General features: G+C 41.7%; 1 protein-coding gene across 2 annotated transcripts in view; it reads right to left on the bottom strand.

Moving 5' to 3' along the window:
* SPOP (speckle type BTB/POZ protein) overlaps positions 1-11,364 on the bottom strand; it is a 69,536-nt gene extending 58,172 nt beyond the window's left edge. Inside the window, exon 1 of one of the 2 annotated variants that reach the window (XM_084863568.1) lies at positions 11,054-11,364. The gene's annotated coding sequence lies outside the window, so the exon portion shown is untranslated. The remainder of the gene's footprint in view (positions 1-11,053) is intronic. The other variant, XM_084863567.1, reaches the window with a different exon arrangement.
* Between the last annotated feature and the right edge of the window lie 4,426 nt (positions 11,365-15,790).

Consider the following 15,790-nt stretch of genomic DNA (forward strand, 5'->3'; position numbering starts at 1 on the left):
ATTATTTATTTTATAATTCTAAAACCTTGCGTATAGGTCTTTTAAAAATTATGAGTGATGGAGGGTGGGGGCGGGGGAAAAAAATAAAAAATAAATAAAAATTATGTGTGATGAAATGAGTATGCAAAAAGCACTTCTACAGGATACTCAAGTATAACGGTTGTCTCAAGGAAAAGCAACTTGTGACTCTATTTAAGTTGAACTCCTTTTTTCACAGACACTACTTTTACTTGGAACAAAGCACAAACTGTGGTTATCCAGACATGACTATGTAACAGACATTTTCTTGAAAATGAAGCAAGTCTGTCACTTCAAAAAAAACTGACAGTACTTGTTGCCAATGATAAAATCAGAACTTTTAATCAAGAATTAGAATTTTGGAAATCATGTAGCTGCTTGACAGATTCCAATAACTTCTCATGAGAAGGATGATGATATTAACTAATGTGTTTTTTAATATGGCACTATAAAATGTGTCATTTGAAAGATCTGCTTAACTCAATGAACCAGTATTTTCCAAACAACCAATGCATGATAATAAAAAATCATGTATAGGTAAAAGATCCATTCAAAGTGCAAAACAGAACAATGGATTTTAATGTAACAGTGACATCAATATTAGTTCAGATTCCATTCTACAACGTTTAAAAAACTACCAATTGTCAAGATTTGTTGTAGTACCATAGAATATGCACAATTGTCTAAAAATACTCCTCCTTTTTCCAACTACCTCTTTCATTCTTTTTTTAACCCTCACCCAAGGATATTTTTCCCACTGGTTTTTAGAGAGAGTGGAGCAGGAGGAAGGAGGGGAAAAGAAAGGCTCATTGATTGGTTGCCTCCCGCATGCTCCCAGGGGCCAGGGAGGGCCAGGGCTGGGGATCCAACCTGCAACTGAAGTTCTGTCCTTGACTGGGAATCAAACCTACTACCCTTCCATCCACATGCTGACACTCTAATCACTGCGCAAAGCTGGCCAGGGCTTTTTTTTTTTTTTAATCCTCACCTGAATATATATTTTTATTAATAAAGAGAGAGGATGAAAAAGTGGGAAAGGGACAGAGAGGGAGAGAAAAGGAGGGAGAGAGATAGAAAGAGAAAAACATGGATGTGAGAAACATCGATCCATTGCCTCCCATAAGCTACCTAACTGGGGATCAAGCCCGCAATGTAGGAATGGGCCCTGTCTAGGAATCCAACCCACAACCCTTTGATGTATGTAATGATGCTCCAACCAACAGAGCCACCCAGCCAGGGTCCAACTACATCTTTTGAGGCCATATTTTCTTCATATACTTTAACCAAAACAATCTATTATATCAGATTGAATATATAAGTAGATATGAGAACTTAGTTGTCTTCTATTAAGTGGATATTTAGATTTGCAAAAATGTAAAAAAAAAAATGCTACTCTTCTCACTAATTTTTTTAAAGTTGCTTTATAAAATATGTTATTTATGTTAACATGATATAGGTGTGTTTTTTTTTAAAAATGTTTACCATTTTGAGCCGGGACCGGTTTGGCTCAGTGGATGGAGCGTCGGCCTGCGGACTGAAGGGTCCCGGGTTCGATTCCGGTCAGGGGCATGTGCCTTGGTTGCGGGCGCGTCCCCAGTGGGGGGTGTGCAGGAGGCAGCTGGTCGATGATTCTCTCTCATCGATGTTTCTAGCTCTCTGTCCCTCTCAATTCCTCTCTGTGTAAAATCAATGGAATATATTAAATAAATAAATAAATAAATAAATAAAATGTTTACCATTTTGATTTCTAATTTGGTCAATATCAACATACACTATACAAAAAAAGAGTTCTGCCGAAACCAGTTTGAGCGTCAGCCTGCGGACTGAAAGGTCCCAGGTTCAATTCCGGTCAAGGGCATGTACCTGAGTTACAGGCACATTCCCAGTAGGAGGTGTGCAAGAGGCAGCTGATTGATGTTTCTCTCTCATCGATGTTTCTAACTCTCTATTCCTCTCCTTTCCTCTCTGTAAAAAATCAATAAAATATATTTTTTTTTTAGAAAATAGTTCTTTGGGGTCCTCAGTAATTTTAAGAGTATAAAGAGTCCTGAGATCAAAAAGTTTGAGAACCACTGCTCTAAAATAATCTACCTCTTATTCAAGCCACTCCCAACATTGCTGTTTATACCAAATCTCCCTTCCCCCATCCTGAACCACAATTGAACCTGGGAAAGATAGCTGGCCCAAGGGAAATCAAGCCTTACACTGACCAAATCAGATATCACTCAGGAATCTGAATTAAGCCTCACGGAGACTGAGATCTATTTATGGTGGAACACTAGACTGCTCAAGTCCACGGAATTTTGTTCCAGCCCTTGCTGAAGCCTGGTTGTTTAGCTTTTCCTTAAATGCTATGACAGCTACTTCCTTTTGATAAATCTTTTATATGAGCTATTTTAAATAAGTTTCTTTACCTCCATTTGAACGATCAGATCCCCTCAAATGAAAATCATTCCCAAAAAAAATCTAAAAATTAAATGGAAATTGTAGGCTCATTCACAACAAGAGACAAACTTAATTATCAGCTGCTAGATGAGGGAGGCTTGATTTCTTTACTGAAGAAAGCCATTCTTATACCATGATACCTTAGACAGCATATGGCTTCATTAAAATATACCAATCCGACAGGGTTTTTCAGGGAGGTTGATAAACAGAAAAAGAACAAGTTTAGTGAGACTTGTCCTACCCAATATGAACCATTATTACAAAGCTATGATAATCAGGACATGCAAACAGACTCATGGTACAGGGTAGAGAATACAGGTACAAAAACTCATGTTTTATGGAAACATAAAATGGTAAGGGACAGACATGAATGTTTAATAAATGATGCTGGGGCAGCGGGTTATCCTTATGGAAAGAAAACTAAATTCCAACTTCAAGCTTATTCTTAAGGGGGGGGAGGGAATTAGATCCCTACTTCACACGAAATATCAAAATAAATTCTAGGTGGAATAGAGACCTAAATGTGAGAGGCAAAACTTTATATAGCTTTTAGAAGAAAATGTGTTATGTAACTATTACCTCAGTATAGAGGAGGAGTCCTTCATTCAGACAAAAAACAAACAAACAAACAACAACAACAAAATAAAACATAATAGCCCTAGCCAGTTTTGCTCAGTGGATAGAGCGTCGGCTTGCGGACTGTAAGGTCCCAGGTTTGATTCCAGTCAAGAGCATGTACCTTGGTTGCAAGCACATCCCCAGTAGGAGGTGTGCAGGGGGCAGCAGATCGATGTTTCTCTCATTGATGTTTCTAACTCTCTATCCCTCTCCCTTCCTCTCTGTAAAAACTCAATAAAATATATTTTTTAAAAGAAAAACATAATAAATCTGACTCTTAAAGATTAAAGTTTAGTTTCATTAAAAGAATAAAGTTAAAAACAAATTAAAACATACCCGTTAGGATGACCACTATTAAAAAACAACAACACAGAAAATAACATGTTGGGGAGGATGTAGAGAAACTGGAATCCTTGTATACTATTGGTAGGAATGTGAAATAAAGCAGCCACTACATTAAACAGTATGGCAGTTCCTCAAAAAAATTTAAAACGAGAATTACCAAATGATTCAGCACTTCCACTTCTGAGTATATATCCAAAAAAATTGAAAGCAGAGTCTCAAAGAGATATGTTTATACCTTTATTATTCACAACAGCCAAAAGGTGAAAGCAATCCAAGTGTCCATTGACATATGGATAAACAAAATGTGGTATATGCATATAATGAAATATTATTCAGTTTAAAAAGTAAGGAAATTCTAACACATGCTATAACTTGGACATCACGCTAAGTGAAAGAAGCCACATACAATCGGGCAAATACTGCACGATTCCACTCCTATGATGTAACTAAAGTAGTCAAAATCACAGAAACAGAAAGTAGTACCTGTTCCTAAATACCAATTAAGAATTACATAAATCTCAAATTAAGGAGATGATTACATATACATTTTTTCTTACAAATATAGACAGAAGGAATTAGAGGCTTTCAGAAAACGACTGCAAGTCCTTCTTTGATATAGCTAGTACCACAGCAAGATTTAATGACAAGAGCTTCTTAGAAAGAAACAGACAAGAAAAAAGGCCTTCATGGTTAAATAAGGGCTAATGACTGAATGTTTAATCCCCACTCTCTCAAAGTGGCATGACCAGCTTTGCCACACAAAGCACGTAGACAACTTCCGCTCTATGAAAACATGACCATAGCTGTAGGAATGAAGGCCTAAGCATTTCCTAAAGAGGCTATACTCTAGAATATTTTTACCTATAATGTGAGCTTATTAAAAACGAAAGTAAAAGAAACTACTGGATCTTAGCAAATGTGTCAGCATAGCCTTTCAGAGTGATTCTCCAGGCCTGAAAACCAACACAAGAAACAGGTGTGCTTCTCTGAATACACAACCAAAATTTAATATGGGGCCGGCATTGTCTTATGAGACCAGGTGGAGAATAACCTTACAAAGTCTGAAAGTAAATATAACAAGATGGTGAAAAGAAAAATAAATTTCAGATAAATATCAGAATACTGTTACTATCATTTGAGTAATTTGAAATCAGTTTACTAAATAAGATTACTCAAAATACCACTACATTGTAAGAGTCCAATAAAACATTTTCTGCTAAGGCAGGAATTAGTCTAGCCCTTAAAACCAGCTTTAGAATGCAGTTCCAGTCTATCTTTCATTTGTATTGACCTTCATTAGTGTGTTGGAGTTCCAGAAAACACTGTGAATGCACCAACATTTCTCCTGAGTCTATGGTACACAGTAGAAATCCATAGAATTCAGCACTGTTCCAGACCTTGAGTTAAGACAGCCAGATATTAGATATAGTTCATGGCCTATCTGAAAATTTACCCTAATTAAGAACATTTTGTCTCCCTCCTTTTTAATTATGAAAATATAATAATAATGAAAAAATATGCTACTACAGCATAATCATACATAACACTCCAACTGTGTGAAGAAATGCACGTAAACAAAAAGAGGAAAGACAAATATATACTTGTGCACACATACACACACACACAAAGATGTTTTTATATAACAAACTTCCACATCTCTCAGAAAGCTTATAAACACAATTTCAGCCTCTAAATTTCATTTTGTGTACGCTTCATCTCAGAAAAAAAGCAATGCTGCTCAGGAGAGAAGAAATTCCCCAGTCTCTTCTACAGCTAGGCTTATATTAAGGGCGGGGAGCGGGGGAGGGCGTGAGTATGGGGGGAGTGGGGGAAGGGGAGGAGTGTAAGCAAGCAATGCTCTATTCTACTAGAGATACTACCTGTCTTTCACAGAGTATTCAAGACAAGGAATCTGTGAGGTCTAAGATCCAGAATCCAGCAAGGCCAGTGGCACTGAAATGAGTCAAACACTAAGTGCATTATATTAAAATAAAGGCATCTTTATTTTTTAGAATTTGGTTCCAGAAGCTCCATAGGGAGATGAACAACGTAATTTATTAAAAGAAAAGAAAATGTCACACACACACACATACACACACACACACACACACACACACACACACACACACGAGTTCCACATCTGGGACAGGAAGACACAGAGTGAGCCAGTAATTTCTTACACTAGAATGCAAGGAAGTGCTCATAAACCAGCTGAAAGAGCTCCCATGGCCAAACATGGGACATCATGGGCATCAAAGAAAAGTGAGATTTTGGGTAAAACATAGAGTAAATTAAAATTTATAAGTTTATAATAATTCTAAAACAAAAAGCAAGAAAAAGAAGTAATTCGCCACCAGTATCGGTGATTATTATATCACCTCCTTACTAAAAAAAAAACTGTTAAAGGGAATTTACCTTAACCTTTTAGTAGAAATTATAATCTATTCCTAACTGCTTAAAGAAACTTATAAGATATTGGGGGGGAATGAGAATTAGAAAATTATCATTTTGCAACAACCAAAGAAATTAACTGGCGAGGATCATCATCATTAGATGAAAGGTTGCTGAAGAAATATAATAATATGGTGCAAAAATGTCACCACTCTACAGATTACTTGCTAATTACTAAGAAAAAAGTCTTTACAATGGAGACAAATGGTGTTTATCATCTTTAAAAATGATCAAACAAACTCAGCATCATTACTCTAGTGGGACAACATTACGTTTCTCTTACTGTGATGCAATATGAAGTACAGAGCTACACCTATGAAGTAATTCTTATCATGTGGCTTCTATAGATGTCCAAATATATATATATATATATATATATATATATATATATATACTCACTTTGAATAATTATAAAGGCAGAGTACATTTCATTTTCAAAACTGAACATGATGGTATGTTAAAGTATGTATATATTTTTTGGGGACACCTGTATATAAACTGTTCTAGATTTTAAAAGAGACTAAAGACATGTTTGCAAGAAAAAAAAATACAAGTAGCTAAAAAGTTCAACTTCAAAACAACTGGAAAAAATCTGAATATGAACTGAATATTAGATGGTATTAGGAAATTACCATTAATTGCCTAAACTGTGGCAATTGGCAATGTATTGTAAGAACAATTGAGTAAAACAATGTTTTTTAAGAAGCATCTCACGCCCTAACTGTTTGGCTCAGTGGATAGTGTTGTACTGCGGACTCAAGGGTCCCAGGTTCGATTTCGGTCAGGGCCATGTACCTTGGTTGGGGACACATCCTCAGTGGGGAGTGTGCAAGGAGGCAGCTGATCGATGTTTCTAACTCTCTATCCCTCTCCCTTCCTCTCTGTAAAAATCAATAAAATATATATTTTTAAGAGAGAGATTAAAATATATATTTTTTAAAACAAGCATCTCACATATTTAAAGTATTATGGTGTCATGATGTCTGAAATATAACTATATAAATATATATGCGCATATATAAAGCAAATACAGGAAAATGTGAACAAGTGTTGAACCTAGGGAATAACTGTATTAGCTTTCAATTTTTCTGTATGTTTAAATTTTTCACTTAAACAGTAGTAAAAAGGCAGGGGATAGGGACTCAAAATGCACTTCTTCCAGGAAGACACCCCCAAGGAACTCTTCGTAAATCCTTAATCCCTTATTTACAAAGTCCTCTCAGCATAAAACACAGTGAATTAATGTTCCCTTATTCTTTCATATGTTCCGTAGATTTAGTTTTCCAACAAGACTGTAAGCTCCTTCAGGAACAGATATTTTAATTATTTTCTATTTCTTCACAGCTTATAGTGAAGTATTCTGCAATCAGCAGTCTTTTAAAAAGTACTAGTGCCAACATTCTGCATAGGAGCTCAGTAAAGCACCTTAAGTGAGTTAGCATTTTCAATTCCTCAACAGAATGGCAATTCACTTGTATAAACTGTTTTTGAATCACAGCTATCAAAAGATTATAAAACCTCACTACGGGCTTATAGAACTTCACATAGAAAAACTGGCATCTAAAAGTTAAAGAAACTAGAATACAGGTTTTACTTGTCTTCCTAATACTGTCCTGGTCTGCTGTATTATCCAGGCATATGACTTTATTCCCATGACATTATTCTTCAGTTGAATGATATACTACCACCACCACCCCATCTGCAAAGCAAAGACAGTATTTGTCCTCAACTCCTGGATGTTGCTTAACAAGCTATATAATTAACTTTAAAATCTTAAATAAAAGACTGCACATAGCCAAGACCGGTTTGGCTCAATGGATAGAGCGTCGGCTTGGGGACTGAAGGGCCCCGGGTTCGATTCCGGTCAAGGGCATGTACCTTGGTTGCGGGCATATCCCCAGTAGGGGGTGTGCAAGAGGCAGCTGATCGATGACTCTCTCTCATCGATGTTTCTAACTCTCTATCTCTCTCCTTCCTCTCTGTACAAAATCAATAAAAATATATTTAAAAAAAAAAAAAAAAAAAAAAAAAGACTGCACATAGATTTTTACAATTTTAAATCCTCACCTGAGCACATGCTTGTTGATGAGAAAAAGAGAAGGGGAGGGGGCGGGGGGGGGGGGAGATGAGAAAGAAATATGGGGTTAGGCCGAAACCGGTTTGGCTCAGCGGTAGAGCGTTGGTCTGTGGACTAAAGGGTCCCAGGTTCGATTCCGGTCAGGGGCATGTACATTGGTTGCGGGCACATCCCCAGTAGGGGGTGTGCAAGAGGCAGCTGATCGATGTTTCTCTCTCATCGATGTTTCTAGCTCTCTATCTCTCTTCCTCCCTCTCGGTAAAAAATCAATAAAATATATTTTTTTAAAAAAATATGGGGTTAGATCCACAACCTAGGTATGTGCCCTGACAGGGAATCAAACCCACAACCTTTCCAAGTGCAGGACAACACTCCAACCAACTAAGCCAAATGGCCAAGGAAAGAAAAAAATTTTGACAATACAGTGTTGGTGAGGAAAGAGGCAGATTCATTCTCTGCTAGCAAGAATATAAATTCATACAACCTTTATGGAAAGCACTTCCACTATGAATTTACCCGACATCATGTACATAAAAACTACAAGTAAGGAATTAATTGCGGCTCTGGAAATAACCTAAGTATCCAATAAAAACAGCTGGATGAATTAAGGTACATCTATACAATGGAATACCTACCAGCTTTCAAAAAGAGGTACATAATAAAAGATATATCAAATGAGAAAAGCAAAGTACAGAATAATGGGTATAATTTCTTACCATTTGCACAAAACAACAATTAACCAAAGCACCAAAAAATATGTAGTTGTATGTGCTTGTAAAAGCACTATCTCTGAAAGGGTAAATAAGATACAGGTTACAACAATTTCCTTTGGGGAGGGTAACGGGATGGATGAAAGGAGGATAGTACAAAAAAGATTTTTCATTCTCTCTGAGTACCTTTTAAATTTTGTTTTATAAGTATGTACATGTGTTACCCATTTTAAAGAGTTATTTTGTTAAACATGGCTCTGCACCAGTAAGAATTATCTAATGATACCCATCTTAATCCTAATACCATATCATGCCTTCATATCATAACAATTTTAAATGAGGCTTCACATTGAACCAGATGAAATGTTTCCACATAAAAACAAAGCATGCTAAAGGACAGAAGCCTACAGAGAAAAGAAATGGACATTGGTTACCTCAATAGTTTCACTTCGACATTCTAGCCCAGAGCCTGAGCAAAGTCTGGACACAGACAGCATTAACCATCTTCAAGTACCAACTAACCATTATGAAGAGCTCTAAAAGGAGAAGTCACCAAAGTACCAAATGGATACCTAAGTGGGGGTTGTCACAATGATGTAGCACTCCTCATATTTACCTAAGGGGGAAATGGATGAGTTTCCACCTCTTTCCCAGGGCAAGGCTAACGTATGCCCCCAAATTCCTATGCTTCCTCTGTGTCATCTCTTGGCTCCACTGCAACCATATGGCAACAGAAAACAGCACAAAAGGCAGCTGAACCATGCAAAGGCCAGAGTCAAATGAGGAAGTGAAAAAGGAATATATACTCTAAAGCCCAAGAACATAAGGTCCTACATTTAAAAATGGCAGCCGAAAAAGCCTTGAGCAAAGAATACCAAAGAAAGAACACAAAGGAAAAAGAACATAAAATAAGGCTTACTAATATATCCCATTCCCAATTATTCACATAGATGACATGGTTGGCAAAAGGTAACTGAAAAAAAAAAACACAAAAAATACGCACCTCCCCAAACCCCGTGCCCAACAATTGAGTTATTCATTTCAGTGCTTTTCAGCACACCTTCCACTTTTAAGAGTTTAGCGTTCCCTCACCCTGCTCTGATGACAGAGGTAAGAAACAGCAAAGTATGCAAAAGAGTGGCAACACGGGAGGAAATTGAAGGACCATGGATAATCGGCCAACCAGAAACCCAGGGCCTAGATCACTGAAATATTACTGTACTTTAAAGTTCCTAGTTTTAAATTGCTGTTTGTTACTCGCACTCTCGTTACTCAAGAGTTAAAACCTGCACTGGGTAAGATACCATCCACCAGTCGTTTCAGATTGCTTTTGTTTTCCTGTGATGTTCGTTCCCGGGGCATCAATAATGTACAGCTAAAACGAAAGTGCTAAGGAAGATCTTCTTTGACACGGAAAGAGGTAAATAGGTCACACAAATAAAAGAGGGCTGGAGATGAGAGGACACTGACATCTTGATTTACAACTACTTCTGGAAGCCTTAGATTGTGTGTTCTTGAGCTATACCTTAACTAGTTCTGTGCACATAATTAAGAGTTTTGCTAAAAGGAAACCCCCTCTTACTTTCTTTTTTATGACCCTTAGTCGTCCTCAGAAAGCCCTTCCAAAATCCCCTGCCACAGTAATTGAATGGGTTTGGGCACCTACTTACTCCAACGTGTAGGGGATGTCTGCGCTAAAGGTACAGCATGGGCGTAAAGAAAAGTAATGCTACAACTAGAAGTTGTAGTGACAGTTTCAAAGGAAGGGTCAGCGCGGAGGCACGCTGGCTCTGGGAAGCGTCAGTAGCCTGTGAGTCTCTAAGGGCAACCCCGGATGCAAACAGTGCTTTGTCCACAAGCCCCTCAAAGAACGTCAATCCTCCCCCTGGGACAGGAGCAACAGGCTCGCCATCCGGCAGCCAGTCTAGCCCACTGCCTGGGAAGGAGGCGGGCGCGTGGTCAAGGGGCTCTTTTATCCCGCAGGTCCCAGCAACACAGTGGTGCGCATGCGCCCCGAGGGCAGCGAACAAGCACCCCGAGCTCCTCGCACTCGCGCATGCGCAGTCACCCATCTCGCCGCAGGCGACAGCTCTCCATTCGGCAAGGGGGATGGGACTGGGGAGAGTATGTGGGGGGGCTGAAGGCAGGGGGCGCGTTTGTGTCTCCTGGATGCTTCGAATTGGGAGAAGGAACGGTTGGTGAGGCTCTGGCATTTACAAGCCACGTAACCCGGGATGTGAGATACGGGGCAGAGAAGAGTATTATGTATGGCGGGGGGGGGGAGGGAGGGGGGGCAGGCGGGGAGTCGGGGTCAGTCACCTCTTAAGGGAGGCGCCCCCCACTCCGACAGGACAACCCTCTCCCTCGACTCTCCTCCCCCCCAACTCACCTCAGAGCGGCGGCGACAGCTGCTGGTCCCCGTCCCCCTGCGCTCGCCTCATACTGTCCGCAACATCCGGGACCTGCGGGACCGCCGATACACAAATACACACACACACACACTCGGAACGCGCACACTCACACACACATACACACACATACACACACACACACACAAACCCGGACACACACCGGCCGGGGCGTCGTGGCGTCAGCACGTCAACGCAGCGAGCGCGCACCCGCCGAGCCCCACCCCGCGCGGCCTCTCCATTCTACTCCCCTCCCGGGGTTCTCCCGTCCCCCCGCCCTCTCCCTCAAGGCTCCGCCCACTCGCCCCTGCGCGCATGCGCCCCGGGGGTCCCGCCGGGCGGAGGTCAGGAGAGAAGTAGGAGCCTCGGAAGGAAGAGGCGGGAACTCCGGGCAGGGCCCCCGAGGTGCGAGGACCAACTAGAGGCGCGCTGAGGGGAGGGCGGCGTGGGCAGCGTATCCATAAAGGCGCTTCGCAACAGCAATCTTATGTTTGCAAGTAATTTCTGAACTACCAATGACTTTTACTTGCACTGTCTAATTTTTTTCCTAACCAACTGTCAGAATGTTTTTCAGACTTAAGAGACGCTTGTAAGTAACTTAAACGTTAGCATTTGGAAACAAAACTAAGAAGGACCACTTTTGGGGAGGGCGGGGGAGCCTCTAAGTGGCTTACCTGAAAGGAAGCTGATTGGGTGACAATGTGCTGTCCCGGGCACCAGTTGGCCTCATGTCCTAGCTCCCCAGGATCATCAGTGATTCCTGCGTTTAGTGAAAGAAAAAAGTCTGAGTGTCTTGGTCCTGCAAGGAAAAAAAAAAGTCATCTCCCCGTTACAGTCTTATGGACAGTGATATTCATCATTGCTACAATTCTTTTCTTTAGTTTAAACTTTAAAAGTCATTCTTACTGAATCAAGCCAAATAATGCAGAGCAGGCACTGTCTCTTTTGCATAATACTCAGATGAGATCATTATGTACACAACGCGCAGATGCCTGAGGAGGCTCCAGGCTCAAAAGAACAACCGAATGAGCCTGTGGATCCTGAGATGTCGGCCTGTGGGCCCCGCCTGGGGAGCAGCTTCCGGGAGCAGCCTCCTGGAGCCGCTTCCGGGAGCCCTGCTGCTGGGGGCCTGGGCTCCCCATCTCCTGCCACCTGCGTGCTGGCGTCGGGTGGCGGATGTCCAGAGCAAAGCCCCCGTGGTTTGGAAAGAAACCCCTAACAGCACCAGGCTGCCTTCCACTTTCCCATAATGCACACAGACCCAGGCATCCCACTAGTGGTGGGCAAACTCATTAGTCAACAGAGCCAAATATCAACAGGACAACCATTGACATTTCTTTTGAGAGCCACATTTTTAAAACTTAAACTTCTTCTAACGCCACTTCTTCAAAATAGACTCACCCAGGCCGTGGTATTTTGTGGGAGAGCCACACTCAGGGGGCCAAAGAGCCACATGTGGCTCGAGAGCCACCATTTTGCTGACCATGGTTCTAGGAGTCACGGACACAGCAGGCCGAACTCCAAGAGCTTGCCCAGCCCGATTTCAGTTACCCTGGTCACGGAGAGGACATCCTCCATTGGACAACAGTGTGGTAGTGACCGTGCCGGCCCCTCGTGACACAAAAAGAGCTTTTGTCACCTACCAGGCTGGTGCTGGGAAACTTTTCCATGAGATCTCACTTAACATCATCATCAACGTACATTCCTGGAGCTGAGGCCAGCAAGGGTTTCGGTCCTTGTGGAAATCCACAGTGCCCCACGGGTAGCCCAGGAACCTGCTCCTTGTGACTGACTCCTGGTGTCCTGAGGCTGCTCAGTTCTTGACTTGAGAAGTCATAGGATGGCAGCAAAGAAGAAAAGGAGGACTCATTCCTTGGAGGGAGGAGCGTGGAGATGGGGAAGGGGCTACAAAAAGAGGAAACTTGGAGCCAAGGACAATACACTCCTAATTTGGGCTAATCGTCACAGTTTAGTTATATTCTGCCTGGGGCCTGGGAGGGGGCTGCTCGGTGCTAGTGAGTCTGCCTGCAGCTTGTCTGGGCTGGCTCTGAATCCCCAGAGATCCGGAAGGACCTAAGAGTCCCATCCCCATCTGTAGCCTGGTGCGATGAGGCTCCCATGCTACTGGGGGGACCTACTGCCCCCACCTGAGATGTGCTACCACCAGCCTCAGTACAAAGGACTTTGATTTGGTGTGGATCTGATTAAATGACTGTGGATGTCCTTGGAAGCACTGTGTGGAAGAATTTTAAACAGCTTCTCCTTTTTAATATGCACTTCCTCTTCGGTTTTAATTATTTTGTTCCTACATTTTCTCTTTCAATTTACTAAAATCTAGAAATGTAATTAGAGCAGAGGCTGGGCTCAGAGAAAGCTGCCAGGATTTCTACAACATGATTAAATATACTAGGCATCCCTTTAGTGTGGGACTGAAAAAATAGGATTCTCATTATTATCTTTCCTTATCCAGGGAAAATCGGCACCACGTTCAGATACGGATTTATTGAAAATGCAGCATTAATTAAAAACTCACCCAGCCTCTTGACGAGTTCTGTGGGGTGGGGGGAGGTGGCGGGGTGCTGAGGGGGGAAAGTGCAGGTATTTAATTATTTCCTCCATTTACTGTTCTGTTGTTGCAACCATGACAAGCAAGAAGCCCCTCAGCCCCCACCCCACCCCTCGAAACTCTGTCCTCAGAATAAGATTCTTCTCTCCTCAGGAGGGACTTAATGAGGCTTTTATCTATGCAACAACAATCAAGCTTACAATGGCACCGATTCAATGCACTGCTCCTTGTGGTGGTAGGAAACACGCAGAACTCGTTTTCTTAATTCCAAAACACAAAAGACAAAGTGTTCATGGGCTATCAGGAGCCAGGTCTGGGCAAGGACTGTGTCCCAAATGACCCCGAGAAATCTGATATTTATTCTGCCAACCAGGACCTTAGTTGGGCTCCATTTTACAGTCCAGTAAGCAAAAGCGTGCTGGAGGCACAGGGGAGGTGGAGACAGGGTGGAACAGAAGGTGAGAACAAACTCCCATTTTGGTTGTAAGCACTGTTGGAAAATGAAGTCCTCTCCTCTCTGTATTTATTCAGTTGACCGGTCACTGAACGCCCAGCCCAGTGGCCTGCCATGGCGGAGCCCCGAGTGGACATTAGAGATGGATATACAGGAAGATCGTCAGCAGAGGCACGGTCCTGTGCTCTGGGGGTCTCCAGTCTAAAGAAACAAAGACAGGTGACAAAGCCTGGGACCCAGGTGTAAGACCACACACCAAGAAACATGAACACATTGAGAAGGCTGTTCTGGGAACACCATGGGGTTAATAGAGATTAGCAGTGGAAAAATATTGATTGATTGATTGATTGATTGATTAAATTTCATAGTGAGGCAGGCATGGCTTCATGAATGAGATCTGGCCTCCTTATCTGGAGACATAAGTTCAAACCCAGCACTGGCACTTACTATAATATAAACTTGGACAAATGTCTCTGAGCCTCCGTTTTTCCATCAAAACAATGGAGAAAACAATGCCCAACATATATTGTTGTGAAGATTAACTGAGATACTATTTGAACATAGCACAGTCCCTGGTAAAAAGTAGATCCCACTTATTTATACTGAATGTGGTGGGGTTTTTTTAGGGTAAGTTTTCATAAAGTACCTTCTGGTCTTCAAGCCCCCCTTTAATCTGTGCATCATGCTCATTCCTTTTCTCTGTTTGAAACATGAAATCAAAGAAACAACCTGGACTACTCAGCCAGAACACTGCCACTTGCTAGCCGGCTTCCTGAACAAGCTCCTTGACTGAGGAGTCTGTTTCCTCACAGATCAGTCGGGGTTTCTGGTGTAAGAATCGCACCAACTCTGGCTGTACCAACCCAAACTGGAATTTACCGAACAAATATTTCCAGCATCCAGAATTGACAGGAGCTGAAGAATCAGGCTTGGAAATTCGGCTGAAAACCAAAGTCTAGTAGAGGAAGAACAATCTTTAGCAGGACATTCTGGCCAGGAATTTCAACTGCTGGGCACTGCCCCAAAGTGTCGCCACCAGGCTCTTGGCCACAACTTCTGCCACTAGAAAAGATGTCTAATTTTCCTGCCATCTTTGTGCCCCATGTTACAAACCCAGAACCCTGTTGGCCAAGACCTGATCACCACATTGGGCAACAAAGAAAGGTCTCGCTGCCCCGGTGGCCACGGAGTAATGTCCAGTACTCCTTTCCAAGGACCCTAAGTACAACAGCAGATTCACCCCAAACAGGAAGTGGGTCAGATGCTGGACTGCCAATCCTCCCATCCTCATCTGTGAAATGGGACATTCATTTCAGGGTCATTCGCAGCATGGGACAGCACTACCTTTGTCCAAGAGTGCTTGGCATATAAAAGGCATTCTGTTACTTTACTTCCCTCTTTAATAAAACAAAAGGCTTGGAATGGTGTAGTTATCTGAGGATTTGATCGGTGTGCTTTGAGATAATGACATTCTGAGTTTTCAACCTGGAAAGATGGCTAGGAAACAGAATACTGAAGAGTGGAGTACTTTGCAAAGAAACAGCAGTGGGAAAGAGCAAAAAGAAAATGGTAAGCTTGAGTTCAGCTTTTCTTTGATTTTTGGTCTTGAACTGACAACACAGCTCCATCTCTGTCTCATTCATCTTTAAAACAGGTCTAAAAATTGCCTGAAGTCATTGCTTCAAAATAAATCTTTAG

The sequence above is a fragment of the Pipistrellus hanaki genome (genome assembly GCF_964339955.1).
Source record: "Pipistrellus hanaki genome assembly, chromosome: 16".
NCBI lineage: Eukaryota > Metazoa > Chordata > Mammalia > Chiroptera > Vespertilionidae > Pipistrellus > Pipistrellus hanaki.